Source organism: Meles meles, chromosome 11, assembly GCF_922984935.1.
Source record: "Meles meles chromosome 11, mMelMel3.1 paternal haplotype, whole genome shotgun sequence".
Taxonomy (NCBI): Eukaryota; Metazoa; Chordata; class Mammalia; order Carnivora; family Mustelidae; genus Meles; species Meles meles.
The window spans coordinates 40,896,484-40,906,206 of NC_060076.1; the positions used below are offsets into that span (position 1 = coordinate 40,896,484).

General features: G+C 37.7%; 1 pseudogene; it reads right to left on the minus strand.

Moving 5' to 3' along the window:
* Positions 1-7,989: 7,989 nt before the first annotated feature.
* Positions 7,990-8,821, minus strand: LOC123953486 (annotated as a pseudogene).
* Between the last annotated feature and the right edge of the window lie 902 nt (positions 8,822-9,723).

A 9,723-nucleotide genomic window follows, 5' to 3' on the forward strand; every position in this document is an offset into this window, starting at 1 on the left:
AAAATTCTTTGCCTCTTTAGTTAGTTTTATTCCTAGATATCTTATGGTTTTGGCGCAATTGTAAATGGGATCGACTCCTTAATTTCTTTCTTCTGTCTTGCTGTTGGTGTATATAAATGCAACTGATTTCTGTGCATTGATTTTATATCCTGACACTTTACTAAATTCCTGATGACTTCTAGCAGTCTTGGAGTGAAGTATTTTGGGTTTTCCACATAAAGTATCATATCATTGGCAAAGAGTGAGAATTTGACTTTTTATTTGCCAATTCAGGTGCCTTTTATTTCTTTTGTTGTCTGATTGCTGAGGCTGGGACTTCTAGTACTATGCTGAATAGCAGTTGTGATAGTGGACAGCCCTGCCATGTTCCAGACCTTAGGGAAAGCTCTCAGTTTTTCCTCATTGAGAATGACAATCACCATGAGTTTTTTATAGATGGCTTCGATGATATTGAGGTATGTATCCTCTGTGTCTACACTGTGAAGAGTTTTGATCAGGAAGGGATGCTGTACTTTGTCAAATGTTTTTTCAGCATCTATTGAGAGTATCATATGGTTCTTGTTCTTTCTTTTATTAATGTATTGTATCACATTGATTTGCGGATGTTGAACCAACCCTGCAGCCCAGGAATAAATCCTGCTTGGTGTGGTGAATAATCCTTTTAATATACTGTTGGATCCTATTGGCTAGTATTTTGGTGAGAATTTTCACATTTGTATTCATTAAGGATATTGGTCTGTAATTCTCCTTTTTCCTGGGGTCTTTGTCTGGTTTTGGGATCAAGGTAATGCTGGCCTCATAAAATGAGTTTGTTTTCCTTCCATTTCTATTTTTTGAAACAGTTTCAGGAGAATAGGAATGAGTTCTTCTTTAAATGTTTGGTAGAATTCCCCTGGGAAGCCATCTGGCCTTGGGCTGCTGTTTCTTGGGAGAAGTTTGATGACTGCTTCAATCTCCTTCCTGGTTATGGGTCTGTTCAGGTTTTCTATTTCTTCTTGGTTCAGTTGTGGTAGTTTATATGTCTCTAGGAATGCATCCATTTCTTCCAGATTGTCCAATTTGCTGCCATGTAGTTGCTCATAATATGTTCTTATAATTATTTGTATTTCTTTGGTATTGCTTGTGATCTGTCTTCCTTCATTCATGATTTTATTAATTTGCATCATTTCTCTTTTCTTTTTGATAAGTCTGGCCAGGGGTTTATCAATCTTATTAATTCTTTCAAAGAACCAGTTCCTAGTTTTGTTGATCTGTTCTTCTGTTCTTTTGGTTGCTATTTCATTGATTTCTGCTCTGACCTTTATTATTTCTCTTCTCCTGCTGGGTTTAGACTTTCTTTGCTGTTCTTTCTCCAGGTCTTTTTTATGTGTAGGTTAGATTGTGTTCTTGAGATCTTTCTTGTTTCTTGAGAAAGGCTTGTATTGCTCTATACTTTCCTCTCAGGACCACCTTTGCTAAGTCCCAAAGATTTTGAGCTGTTGTGTTTTCATTTTCATTTGTTTCCATGAATTTTTAAAATTCTTTAATTTCCTGGTTGACACATTCATTCTTTAGTAGAATGATCTTTAACCTCCATGTATTTGAATTCTTTCCAAATTTCCTCTTACGACTGAGTTCTAGCTTCAGAGCATTGTGGTCTCAAAATACGCAGGGAATGAAGTAATTCTTTTGATACTGGTTGAGACCTGATTTGTGACCCAGGATGTGATCTGTTCTGGAGAATATTCTGTGAATAGTAGAGGAGAATGTGTATTATGTTGTTTTGGGATAGAATGTTCTTTTTTTTTAAGGTTTTATTTATTTATTTGACAGAGATCACAAGTAGGTAGAGAGGCAGGCAGAGAGAGAGGGGGAAGCAGGCTCCCTGCTGAGCAGAGAGCTCTATGTGGGGCTTGATCCCAGGACTCTGGGATCAAGACCTGAGCTGAAGGCAGAGGCTTTAACCCACTGAGCCACCCAGGCACCCCTGGATAGAATGTTCTGAATATATCTGTGAAGTCCATCTGGTCCAGTGCATCATTTAAAGCCTTTATTTCCTTGTTGATCTTTTTCTTGGATGATCTGTCCATTTCAGTGAGGGGGGTGTTCAATCCCCTACTGTTATTACATTATTTTTGATGTGTTTCTTTGCTTTTATTATTAATAGGTTTATATAATTGGCTGCTCCCATGTTGGGGGCATAGATATATAACACTGTTAGATCTTCATGTTGGACAGACCCTTTAGATCTGATATAGTGTCCTTCCTCATCTCTTATGATAATTTTGGCTTAAAAGCTAATTTATCTGATATAAGGATTGCCATCTCAGCTTTCTTTTGATGTCCATTAGCTTGGTAAACTGTTTTCCACCCCCTCACTTTAGATCTGTAGGTATCTTTGGGTCTCAAATGCGTTTCTTACAAACAGCATACTGGTGGGTTTTTTTTTTTTTTCTTTTAATCCATTCTGATACCCTGTGTCTTTTGGTGGAGCATTTAGCCCATTTATATTCAGGGTAACTATTGAAAGATATGAATTTAGTTCCATTGTATTGCCTGTAAGGTGACTGTCGCTGTATATTGTCTCTGTTCCTTTCTGGTCTGTCACTTTTAGGCTTTCTCTTTACTTAGAGGACCCCTTTCAATATTTCCTGTAGGGCTGGTTTGTTGTTTGCAATTTCTTTTAGTTTTTGTTTTCCTGGAAGATTTTTATCTCTCCTATTTTCAATGGCAGCCTAGCTGGATATAGTATTCTTGGTTGCATATTTTTCTCGTTTAGTGTTCTGAATATAGTGTGCCAGTCCTTTTTGGCATGCCACGTCTCTGTGGATAGGTCTGCTGCCAATCTAATATTTCTATCTAGATATTCTATCTAGATATTTCAATCTAATATTTCTAATATTACAGACCTCTTGTCCCCAGGTGCTTTCAGGATTTTCTCTTTGTCACTGATACTTGTAGTTTTACTATTAGCTGATGGGGAGTGGACCTATTTTTATTGATTTTGAGGAGTGTTCTCTGTGCTTCCTGGATTTTGATGCTTGTTCCCTTCACCAAATTAGGGAAAATCTCTGCTGTAATTTGCTCCCAACTTCTACCCCCCCTTCTTCTTCTTTCTTCTTTTTCTCTCTCCCAATTATTCTAATATTTTTTTCATCTTATATCACTTATCTCTCAAATTCAACACTCATGGTCCAATAGTTGTTTATCTCTTTTTCTCAGCTTCTTTATTATCTGTCATTTGGTCTTCTGTACCACTAATTCTCTTTTGCCTCATTTAGGCTTGCAGTAAGAGCCTCCATTTTTTATTGCACCTCAGTAATGGCTTTTTAAAAAAAATTTCAACTTGGTTAGATTTTAGTTCTTTTATTTCTCTAGAAAGGCACTTTATTTCTCCAGAAAGAGATTCTCTAGTATCTTCCATGCTTTTTTTTAGCCCAGCTAGCACCTTGATAATTGTCATTCTGAACTCTAGTTCTGACACCTTACTTATATCTCTATTGATTAGGTCCCTAGACATTGGTACTGCCTCTTGTTTTTTGTTGTTGTTGTTGTTTGTTTGTTTTTTTGTGGTGAGTTTTTTCTACCTTGTTATTTTATCCAGAGAACAATAGATGAATAAGAAAACAAAATACTAAAACATAGCAATGACCCCAGAAAAATATACAGTAACCAAATTGGATGAGACCTGAAACTGGGAGGAGAAAAAAAAACAGAAACAAAAACAAACTATACACACACACACACACACACACACACACACACACACACCCATATACTAGACTGGTAAATAGAACAGAGCCACACACTTCATTTCGGGTATATTTTGGTCTGTTAGAAGGAACTGCCTCCCAAAATTTTAAGGAAAGCTTATATATATATACACACACAAATAAGGGTAAGCACAATGAAGGGATGGAATATGATTGTAAGATGAAAATTTTTAAAAAGTTCTAAAAAGAAATTGATAAGATAAGAAGTTGGTTGAAAAAATAAAAAGGAAGAAAGAATGTGATCAGGCTGGATGCTAGAACAAATTAGCACTAGATTTAAAGCATATTTTATCTTTTAGAAGAAACTATATTCCAAAATTTCAAAGAAAGAAAATTCTATATGTATACAAAAAATAAGGTTAAATTAATAAAGGAATAGAATGTGACTTTAACAATGAAAATTTAAAAAAAAAATTTTTAAAGATACTGCTAAGATAAAATAATTAAAGAAGGTTAAAATAAGAAAGGGAAAAATTAAGAAATAGAATTTAAAAAAATTAACTTTGAAAGACTATAGAATCATGAGAGAAAAGCCAGGAATTCTATGTGCTGCATTCCCCTACCTCTGGAGTTCTGCAGTTCTCCCTGACCAGGACCTTGGTCTCGGCTAGATGTTCTTGCTGATCTCGGAGAGGGGCCTGTTGCAGTGATTCTCAAATGTCTTTCTCTAAGGTGGAATTGAACCACCCTTGCCAGGGGCCAGGCTAAGTAATCAGCTCAGGTTCATGCTCGGCAGCTTTTGTTCCCTGAATGCTTTCTGTACAGCTTTGGAGGAAGAGAATGAAAAGGGCAGACTCCCAATCTTTGGCCCCATAGGACCCAAGAGCTTGGGACCCCACTCCTCAGTGCACCCTCAGAGAAAAGCAGTAAATCCCTCCTGTCTCCGTGGTCTCTGGCCGCATTCCGAGCTCACCCAGCCTGTCACTGAGCATTTCTATCTCTGGCACACAACCCCATTTGGAGTTTCCAAACCCAGCAGATTCCTGCAGCACGATTCGGCACCACCCCTCCTGGAGGAAGAAGGAGGGGCCCTCCCTGGATCTTCTGCTTGTGGGTTCCCTCCTCTAAGAACAGTGGCCCAACTATGCCTCAGATCACAGTTTAAGGTACCCTAAACTGAAAGCTCCGTCCTCAGCTCATCTCTGCAGCCAGCTTCTCTGCACTGATACCTGGGAGCTCTGCCACACTCAGACACCCCATTCTTTATGTGACCCCACAGGTCCTGAGACCACACTGTCCCTGTGGGGGCTTCACCCCCTAGTTAACCTCTGAAGTGACATCCCTCAGTGGAACAAAATTCTTAAAGTTCCAATTTTGTGCTCCACTGCTCTACCGCTTGCCGGGAGCCGGTCCCTCCCCCTGCAGTCTTTCTTCCTGTATATCACCTCAGATTTACTTATCTGCAGGTCCTATCTTCCAGAAATTGGTTGCTTTTCTGTTCTTAGAATTGCTGCTCTTCTTCTTTTCAATCTCTTGTTGAGTATATGGGTGTTCAGCATGGTTTGATAACTAGCTGAACTCCTGGGACTGGACAATATTTCGGGATTTCTGCCATCTTGCCCAGAATCTGTTTTGTTTTGTTTTGTTTTTATTTAACTTGTACTTTTAGTGTCATATCCAAAATATTGGAGTGAGACCAATGTCAAGGAGCTTTTTCTCAAGTTTTAGTTTTTATGTTTGCATTTTTAACCTATTTCAAGTTAAGCCTTGTGAAAAGTTGGGATGGGGGTCCAGTTGCATTTTTCTGCATATGGCTATCCAAATTTTCTAGCATCATTTATTGGAAAGGCTATTATTTCCCTGTTGAGTATTCTTGGATGCCTTATCAAATACTTGTTGACTGTATATGTAGGGTTTTAATTTGGGGATCTCTTTTGTTCCACCGGTCTGTCTATTTTTAATGCCAGAATCATACTGTTTTAATTACTGTAGCTTTGTGGTACAGATTGAAATCAGTATGTATGATGCCTCCAGCTTTGTTTTTCTTTCTCAGGATTCCTTTGGCTATTTGGAGTCTTTCGTTCTATACAAATTTTAAGATTGTATATTCTATCTTTGTAAAAAATGCTATGGGGGTTTTGATAGGGATTAAATTAAATCTGTAGCTGGCTTTGGGTAGTTTGGACATTTTAAAAAGATTAATTCTTCTAGTCCATGAAATATCTTTCCATATATTTGTGTCTTCTTCAGTTTCTTTAATCCAGGTATTAGAGTTTTCAGTGTATAGAACTTTTATCTCCTTGCCTAAATTTATCCTTAGGATTTTATTTTTTGGTGCTGCTGTAAATGAGATTGTTTTCTTTATTTCTTTTACATATATTTAATTTTTGTGTGTTGAAGTGCAGCTGTTTTCTGTATGTTGATTTTGTAACCTGCAACATTACTGTAATTTTTTATTAGTTTTTGCAGTTTTTTTTGCAAATCATTAGGATTTTGTATAGTTAAGATTATATCCTCTTCAAACAGACAGCTTTATGTTATTTTTTTAAAGATTATTTATTTATTTATTTGACAGAGAGAGATCACAAGTAGCAGAGAGGCAGGCAGAGAGAGAGAGGGAAGCAGGCTCCCTGCTGAGCAGAGAGCCCGATGTGGGACTCGATCCCAGGACCCTGAGATCATGACCTGAGCTGAAGGCAGCGGCTTAACCCACTGAGCCACCCAGGTGCCCCTTTATGTTATTTTTTTATGCCTTTTATTTTTCTTTCCTGATTGCTCTGGCTAGAACTTCTATACTATGTTGAGTGGGCACCCTTGTCTTGATTTGGAGGAAAGTCTTTCAGCCTTTCACACTTTGTATGATATTAGCTGTGGGCTTGTCACATATGGTCTTTATTATGTTAAGATACATTCCTTTTATATTCAATTTGTTGAAAGTTTTAATCATGAAAAAATGGTGTTTTCTCAAATGTTTCTTTTTTCTACATCAGTTGAATCATATGATTTTTATCTTTCATTTTTTTACTGTAGTGAATGACATTTATCAGTTTGTGTTGAATCATGTTTTCATCATGGAGATAAATTCATTTTGTCATGCTGTATGATCCTTTTAACGTACTGTTGAATTTGGTTTGCTAGTATTTGCATCTATATTTATATTGGCTTATACTCTTTTTCTCATAGTGTCCTTAACTGATTTTGGGATCAGGTTTAATACTGGCCTTGTACAATGAGTTTAGGAGTGTTCACTCCTCCTCTTTTCTTTGGAATAGTATGAGAGGAATTGGTGTTAATTCTTTAAATATTTGGATGGGTTCACCAGGAAAATATCAGTCCTTGATTTTATTGTTGGGAGATTTGGGATATTGAGTAATTTCCTTACTCATTATTTGTCTGTTCAGATCTATTTCTTGGTAGGTTATATATTTACAGCAGTTTAAGTATTTCTTCTAAGGTTATCCAATTTGTTAGCCTATTATTGTTCATGGTAATCTTTTATGATTTTTTGTATTTTTGTGTTGTAATGTCTTCTTTTTCATTTCTAATGATATTCAAGTCTTCTTTCTTTTTTTTCTTAGTCCAGTTAAAAGTTTATCAATTTTGTTTTTCTTTTCAAAAAACTAGCCCATAGTTTTATCGATTTTTTTTTCTCTAGTCTCAACTACATTTATTTTTGCTTTTATCTTTGTTATTTCCTTTCTTCTGTTAAATTTGGGATTAGTTTATTCTTTTTCTAATTTTTTGAAATCTAAGGTTAGTTTGAGATACTTCTTTTTTTTCTTAAAGTAGTCATTTATTACTGTAAATTTCCCTCCTAGAACTGCTTTTACCGTATCTCATGGAATTTGGTATATTGTCTAGATTTTTTTTTCAAGATATTTTTTCAATTGATTTTTTTGATACATTGGTTATTCAGGAGTGCTTTGTTCGGTTTTCATGTTTGGAATTCTCCATCTTTTCTTCTGTATTAATATTTAGTTTCCTATCATTATGGTGAGAAAATATACTTGATATGATTTTAATTTTTTTGTATTTGCTAAGACTTGTTTTGTGACCTATTATTTGACCTGCCCTGAGGCATGTTCCATGTACACTTGAGAAGAATGTAGTCTGTTGCTGTTAGATGGAATGGTCTGTATATGTCTATTTTTTTTTAACTCTTAGAATGTTTATTAAATCAAAGATTTACAAGAAGGATGAATGAATAAAAGTGAAAATTTTCATTCAGGAAACATGAAGTTTCAATGTGTAAGGGTTTATGTTCAATTTCTTCTTTTTAAAATCTTCCCCTTTAAGATTATATCATAACGTCTGAAGCACTGGTGAGATCTATGTCACCAGAAATTCCCAGTTTGCTGATTTCCTGGAGATTTTTCATCCGATGATTGTACTGTACAAGTGAGCATCATTGACCGCAACCTTGAAGTGGTCAGATTCAACCAGCACTTGTATTTTGAATGGTTTACCACTTTTGAATGGGAAAATCACCTGTCTTTCTTCCTTTCCCCAGATATTATCCAGCTTTGTATTGCAAACAATGACTCTCTTGTCCTCATTGAAGCGTGGGTTAAAGTGGAAAGCAACGTCATTCCCTCTCTTGAAATCTAAAGCAAATCTGTTTGCATTGGGCTTCGTTGTGCCCAGAATTGTTACCAGCATGCGAGGCATGACTCCTCCGGGCAAGGGCAGGTCATAAGGTACAGTCAGTGGTCCAGCAGGGATGCCAAAGGCACCAGCAGCGGGCTGGGCTCCAGGAGCACTTGGCTGTCCAGGAGGGGGTAGGCTCTAGGCCCACTCGGTTGCCCAGGGTGGGCTCCTGATGCAGGTGGTCCAGGATAAGCAGGAGCTGTTGGGCCAGGGTAGGCTCCTAGAGGTGCCTGTCCAGGATAGCTGCCAGGAGGGGCCTGTCCAGGATAGGCTCCTGCAGGGGCCTGTCCAGGATGGCCACCAGGAGGGGCCTGTCCAGGATAACTACCAGGAGGAGCTTGTCCAGGGTAGGCACCAGGATAGGAGGCCCCTGGATAGCCCCTTGCTCCAACAGGCTGGTTTCCCCATTGACCAGGCCATCCTTGAGGGTTTGGGTTTCCAGACCCAGATAAAGCATCATTAAGTGAAAAACTGTCTGCCATTTTCCCAACGCTTCAGCGCTCGCTCGCTTGCTGTGGGGGCAGCTTCTGCTGAGGTGCTACGATCCCTGTATATGTCTATTAAGTCTATTTACTCTGACCTATGGTTCAAGTCCAATAATTCCTTATTGATTATCTGTCTTGATATCTATCAATTTTTGAAAGTGCAGTATTGAAGTCCCCAATGTTTTTATATTGTTGTGTATATCTCCATTCAGATCTGTCAGTATTGCTTAATATAACTGAGTGCTTCGATATTACCTAGATACATATTTAGATTGTTACATGTCCTTAATGAATTGACCTCTTTATCTTTATATAAAAAAATTTCTTAGGTTCTTGATACAGTTTTTGGCTTAAAAACTAATTTTCCTGAGGGGCATCTGAGTGGCTCAATGAGTTGAGCATCCAAGTCTTGATTTTGGCTGGAGTCTTTATCTCAGTGTTGTGAGACTGGGCCCTGAAACAAGCTCTCTGCTCAGCACAGAATCTGCTTGAGATTCTCTGTCTCCCTCTCCCTGTGTGCCTCCCCCTGCATGTGCTCTCTCTCTTATTCTCTTAAATAAGTAAATAAATAAAATCTTTTAAAAAATATTGTCCTGATATGTTTAGCTACTCCTTTTCTTTTTCTTTCCCACTTGCTTAGGATATATTTTTCCATGTCTTAACTTTGAGCCTATGTGTGTCCTTTTTTTTTTTTTTTAAGATTTTATTTAGTTATTTGATAGAGAAAGACACAGTGAGAGAGGGAACACCAACAGGTGGAGTGGGAGAGGGAGAAACATTCCTGTGAAGCAGGGAGCCTGATGCCGGGCTTGATCCCAGAACCCTGGGATCATGACCTGAACCAAGGGCAGATGCTTAATGACTGTCCACCCAGGCACCCCCATCTGTGTCCTTAAAAC